This window comes from Ursus arctos, unplaced genomic scaffold (assembly GCF_023065955.2).
Source record: "Ursus arctos isolate Adak ecotype North America unplaced genomic scaffold, UrsArc2.0 scaffold_2, whole genome shotgun sequence".
In the NCBI taxonomy this organism is placed as follows: domain Eukaryota; kingdom Metazoa; phylum Chordata; class Mammalia; order Carnivora; family Ursidae; genus Ursus; species Ursus arctos.
In genome coordinates, this window is record NW_026622874.1 from 49,457,515 (window position 1) to 49,464,005 (window position 6,491).

The window sequence follows — 6,491 nt, forward strand, 5'->3', positions numbered from 1 at the left end:
AACCTATTTTGGAAGCTTGGCAAAATATTACCAAGAAATTTAAATATGAAAGTCAAGTCCAGATATATATTTTCTATATATAACAAAATCGCCAGTTTTAATTATAAATGGCTCCCAATAAATATTAGCACTCCAAAATTCACACAATGTAAATTAAAACAGGTATAGCAGAAAGTGCAATCTAAAGCATGCTCACATTTCAAAGATAAATGATTGAAGTTTAGCCAGCAAAAATTCAAATAGGCATATATGTAAACATTTTTATGCAAACTTGGATGAGTAAGATATAAGAAATGACTTGTTTCAATAATTTTATGTACAGCTTGTATACATCTTAAAACAAGTACAACTGAAAACATTTTTATGTAAAAGCCACTATAAAGTCCAACGAAATGCTAAATAGCAGTCTTACAAACTGGTCTCTCAAGAGAATAACAACTGAGAATGGTATTCCAAGAAATGTTCTCTTCTTGATTGATCATTTCTGTTTTAACTGAAAAGACATCTGCCAGCTTCTGTTTTCAAATTTCTGAACCTCTGACTTTAAGGCGTAACAAGCATTCTCCACTTTGGCCAAACTTTGTTTTAAGGTATACAACTTCTTAGAAACCTCGTAAGGTCCAGTATAGTCAATGAATGAAAACCCATCATAAACCTGACATAAAAACTGGCTCACTTCAAAGGGTGTGTCAATGTCCCCATCCCCCACGCTGTTAATATACATCTGCATCAACTCTCCAGTTAAAATAGCCATTCCCAGAAGGTAATCAAAGGTAAACAACAGGTGTGATTTTTAGTCTCCCAGTTCCAAACTGCTTCCTCTGTGCATCAGAGGGCTGGGGGTGTCTTATTTTCTTTTTATATTCTACTGCTGTAAATATCAATTGTTTAATTTCATCCATACTGGTAAGTGATCATGTTCTGATGAACTGCTGAAAAGAGACAGCCTCCACATATTCCTGCAGTCCTGTAGTAACGGCTCTATGGAATTGATGCATGTCCTCTCCTGAAGAGCTCTTGGGCTACTTGTGATATCTTTTGTCTACTACCATCCAATTCGATTTCTGATTCAGTCAATATATCTTCCATATCAGGAGCACTTGTAATCCTATGGAGGAGAAAAATTGTCTTTTACTTTCAGCAGTTATATCTTGACTAAGTCTCTCATTTTTGTCATGTTTTGCATCAAGTTCCTGCTGAAATGATGTGAAGGCCAATAGCACAAGGGAGTAGTGACTAAGGTGCTGGCTAGAGAGAGCCTGCTCAGTAGCCCTTTGCAGCCAGCCAAAGTCAACACACTCAATTTAATAATTTACTTGTTTAAATAACAAGCACACACATATACTTCACATAACTCCTACTGATATAGCTTATTCCTATGACAAATTTTGAAAATCAATAATATTAACTTTAGGAACTGTGGTAAATCTTGCTGTTTGGTTTTATATTTAAAGGCTAAAGGCTCTTGATGTTTGGTTTTATGTTTATTTGACTAGGATTTATGCTGTGTTTAATATCTGCTCTAGCTGCAGATGTCAGAGACTAAAATTTCTTCTGCAGCTTTTGTGTCTTCTGTTGTCTTGGATTTTTCTTGAGACTCCTTTTTAAATAGGGTCTGAGTCTTGCAGTTCTTTCCAGCTTCACTTTTCAGTTGTCATACATAAGTCTGTTGATGAGGTGGTAAGATGTGGGGGCCGGGGGAATGCTCTCTAGCAGTAAGATCGAGTTGGGTGTTAAGTCTTTTCGTAAGCTGGGCCCCACAAGTACTTCTCGGTCTTTATCTTCCTCTTTTCTTTTTCCTCCTCAGGAAGACAGGAAGGCTGGGGGGTGGGGGGTGGGCTGAAGATGGGTATTTCCCTTCCTTCACATTTGTAAAAAGAGTTTCCATTATGGGCAAGCCTTTGTTAAAGAGAACAGAATTCTCTGAGCGTATTCCAAAATGGTTACTTTACCCTTACTCCTGTTGGAAGCAGGGTTTTTGTTTTGTTTTGTTTTGTTTGTTTTTTTCCTTCAGATCTTTAGAGTGAAAACCTGGTAGGACACCTGGAGGGAAAACTACAAAAATGCAGGAGATGCCTAGCACTGATCTCCCTGACGTTTTTATTTCTGAAGTCAGTCCACACTAGTCTCTAGCAATTAGTCAAGTATCCTTTATTACTACTGATGCTGGCTCTAGTGGCTGCTTCTGCTTCTGATAAACTATAAACTCTGCATCTGCCTTTCTTTCTAATTTTTCAGCACACTGATTTGATCTGTGACTTTAATTCTCTGATGGATCTAAGAGAGGTAGTGATGTCTGTTTCTTCAGCTTTTTTCTTATTATGAGGATGGGAATGACAACCTCCAAACCCTATATTTGGACTGGGAACTGGAAGTCTAGTACCAACTCTGACTTGTATGGCTAATGAACTATTAGTGGGATGTGATATGGATTACTTTGGGGTCAATGTTTTAAGAGTCAGCATAAAATTTGCAAGTTTTAAGTATAATATCACTCACATTTATATAATAACTATTGTCAGAAAATTACAGAAGAATTTAAATCTGAAATTAAATAAAATCAAGACAACTCATCCAAAGATATGTTTATTATTAAAATTTTACCTAATTTGGGTATGTTGCATATTTTATTCCAAAAAAACTTATATGATACCATTTTACTTAAACTTGAAATAAGAACACTAAAATTTGCTATTGTATTTTTAGTTACATTGGAAAAGGAAGTACAGTAACAATCAAAATGATGCTTTGATAACATTTTCAAGTAATTATAAAATGTGTCAAACTTTTTTTGATATAAATTAAATTTTTGAGAAACAAAATAGTTTTTAAAGACAAATCACAATGAAGATATTAAGTATTAGAAATTTTCTAAATACTGAAAACTTACAATATATTTTTTGATTTCCCATGTTTTTATTTTATATGTGTATGAAATGACATTATATATTGGGGTCACCTAAAAGCTTTTCAGTCTTTTTGTTATATTTTCTCCAATTTCTTCTTCTTTGATAGTGTAATTATGCCAGTACTACTAAGAAGGCAATCTTAATATAATTAGTAGTCTATGAAAATAAAGTGGGATTCACAGATTCTAAGTTATTTTCCTTTTAACATTCAAAACAGTCTTACTTTGTTGAGGGTTTTTATCATGAATGGATGTTATACTTTGTCAAATGATTTTTCTGCATCTATTGAAATGATCATATGGTTCTTATCCTTTCTTTTATTAATGTGGTATAACATGTTGATTGATTTGTGAATACTGAATCACTCTTGCAACCCAATAAATCCCCCTTGATCGTGGTCAATGATTCTTTTAATGTATTGTTGGATTCAGTTTGCTAGTATTTTATTGAGAATATCTGTATCCATGTTCATCAGGGATATTGGCCTGTACTTCTCTTTTTTAGTGGAATTTTTATCTGGTGTTGGTATCAGGGTAATGCTGGCTTCACAGAATGGATCTGAAAGTTTTCCTTCCTTTTCTATTTTGGAATAATTTGAGAAAGATAGGTATTAACTTTTCTTTAAATGTTTGATAGAATTCATCTGTGACACCATCTGGCCCTGGGCTTTTGTTTGTTGGGAAATTTCTGATTACAGATTCAATTTCTTAGCTGGTTATTGGTCTGTCAAGTTTTCTATTTCTTCCTGTTTCAGTTTTGGTAGTTTATATGTTTCTAAGAGTTTATTCATTTCCACTAGGTTGTCCTTTTTGTTGGCATATAGTTTTTCATTGTGTTCTCTTATAATTGTTTCAATTTCTCCTCTCTCATTTGTGATTTTACTCATTTGGGTCCTTTTTCTTTTCTTTTTGTCAGTCTGGCTCGAGGTTTATCATTTTTATTAATTCTTTCAAAGTACCAGCTCCTGGTTTCATTGATTTATTCTACTTTCTTTTTTTTCAGTTTCTATATCATGTATTTCTGTTTAAATCTTTATTATTTCCTTCCTTCTGCTGGCTTTAGACTTTGTTTGTTTAGAGGGGACATACCTCAACATAATAAAGTCGATATACAAGAAACCCACAGTTAATCTCATCCTCAACGGGAAAAAATTGAGAGCTTTTCCTCTATGGTCAGGAATAAGACAGGGATATCCACTCTCACCATTGTTATTTCACATAGTACTGGAAGTCCTAGACTCAACAATCAGACAACAAAAAGAAATAAAAGGCATCCAAATCATTAAGAAAGAAATCAAACTTTCACTCTTCACAGATGACATGATACTCTACGTAGAAAACCCAAAAAGACTCCACTAAAAAATTGCGAGAACTGGTACGTGAATTCAGTAAAGTCGCAGGATACAGAATCAATATACAAATACAATATTTCAATAGAAATCTATTGCATTCTATACACTAATAATGAAGCAACCAAAATAGAAATTAAGGAATCAATTTCATTCACAATTTCACTAAAAACAGTAAGATGTCTAGCAATAATCTTAACCAAAGAGGTAAAAGGCCTCTACTCTGAAAACTATAAAAGACTGATGGAAGAAATGGAAGACAACATAAAGAAATGGAAAAACATTCCATGCTCATGCATTGGAAGAATATTGTTAAAATGTCTATACTACCCAAAGCATTCCACATATTTAATGCAGTCCCTATCATAACTGCAACAGTATTTTCACAGAGCTAGAACCAACAATCCTAAAATTTGTGTGGAACCAAAAAAGACCCCAAAGAGCCAAAGCAACCTTGAAAAAGAAAAGCAAAGCTAGAGACCTCAAAATTCCAGACTACAAGTTATATTACAAACCTGTAGTGATCAAGACAGTATGGTACTGGCACAAAAACAGACACACAGATCAACAGAACAATAGAAAACCCAGAAATGAACCTGAAGCTATATGGACAATTAATCTTCAACAAAGCAGAAAAGAATATCCAATGCGGGAAAAAAAGAGTTTCTTCAATAAATGGTGTTGGGAAAACTGGACAGCAACATGCAGAAGAATGAAATTGAACCACTTTCTTACATCTTACACAGAAATAAATTCAAAATGGATGAAAAACATCAATGTGAGATGGAAAACCATCAAAATCCTAGAGGAGAACATAAGCAGTAAGCTAAAGTCAACAACACAAGAAACAACAGGTGTTGGGCCAAGATGTGGAGAAAGGGGAACACTTTTGCACTGTTGGTGGGAATGCAAACTGGTGCAGCCACTATGGAAAACAGCATGGAGGTTCCTCAAAAGGTGAAAAGTAGAACTTCCCTATGATCCAGCAATTGCACTACTAGGTACTCACCCAAAGAATACGAAAATATTAATTCAAAGGGATACAAGCAACCTGATTTTTACAGCAGCATTATCTACAATAGCCAAATTAATGAAAGAGCCCAAATGTTGATAGACTGATGAATGGATAAAGAAAAAATGTTGTATATATACAACAGAATTTTATTCAGCCATAAAAAAAGAATGAAATCTTGCCATTTGCAAAGACATGGATGGAGCTAGAGATTATTATGCTAAGTGAAATAAATCAGTCAGAGAAAGACAAAGACCATATGATTTCACTCATATGTAGAATTTAAGAAACAAAGCAAAATAGCAAAGGGGGAAAAAGGAGAGAGAGAGAGAGACCAAGAAACAGACTGTTAACTAAAGAGAACAAACTGATAGTTACCAAAGGGGAGGAGATGGGTTGAATAGGCAATAGGGATTAAGGAGTGCACTTGCTGTGATGAGTACCTGGTGCTGTATGGAAGTGTTGAATCACTATATTGTACACCTGAAACTAATATTATGCTGTATGTTAACTAACTGGAATTTAACCTAAAAATTAAAAAGTAAATTAATCAAAAACAAACAAACAAAAAAAAACCCCAAAAACCAAAATAGTCTAACATCTCTTTTCTTTATAATAAAGAAGCTCTAAACATAAAGCTTTTGAAGATATCTATAAAACTAATACATATTACCAATTTTTTATTTTTCTTTTTTAAATCCTGTCTCTAATTTCTGAATACTTCTACAAATTCTAATAATCTAAAGTGAGCATGCTGTCCAATCATCAGACCAATTACATTATCTCACAGGAATTTATGTACATGTATGCAGTGATATGCTTCCAAGTGTAGAAGATTTTACCTGTGTTGTTTATTATACATGTAGACAAAAAGTGTCTTCTGAAAAGCAGTCAGAAATTTCCAGTTAGCATTTTCTTGGTAGACAATGTAATTAAAAGAATAAAAGCAGTGGGCTGCCTGGGTGGCTCAGTTAGTGACTCTTGATATTGGCTCAGTTCAGAACCTCAGGGTCCTGCAGTAAAGCCCCGCATCAGGTTCCATGTGCAGCGCCGAGTCGGTTTAAGGATTCTCTCCTTCTCCCTCTGCCCCTCCCCACATTTGTACTCTCTCTCTGTGTCTCTCATTAAAAATAAATAAATAAATCTTTTAAAAAATAAAAATAAAACAGCACTGAGAATCAAGATTGCCCTCTGTGTAATCCTTTTGCTACTTATATAGTTG

General features: G+C 34.2%; 1 pseudogene; it reads right to left on the reverse strand.

Moving 5' to 3' along the window:
• Positions 1-395: 395 nt before the first annotated feature.
• Positions 396-4,044, reverse strand: LOC113268765 (translin-associated protein X-like; annotated as a pseudogene).
• Positions 4,045-6,491: the final 2,447 nt, after the last annotated feature.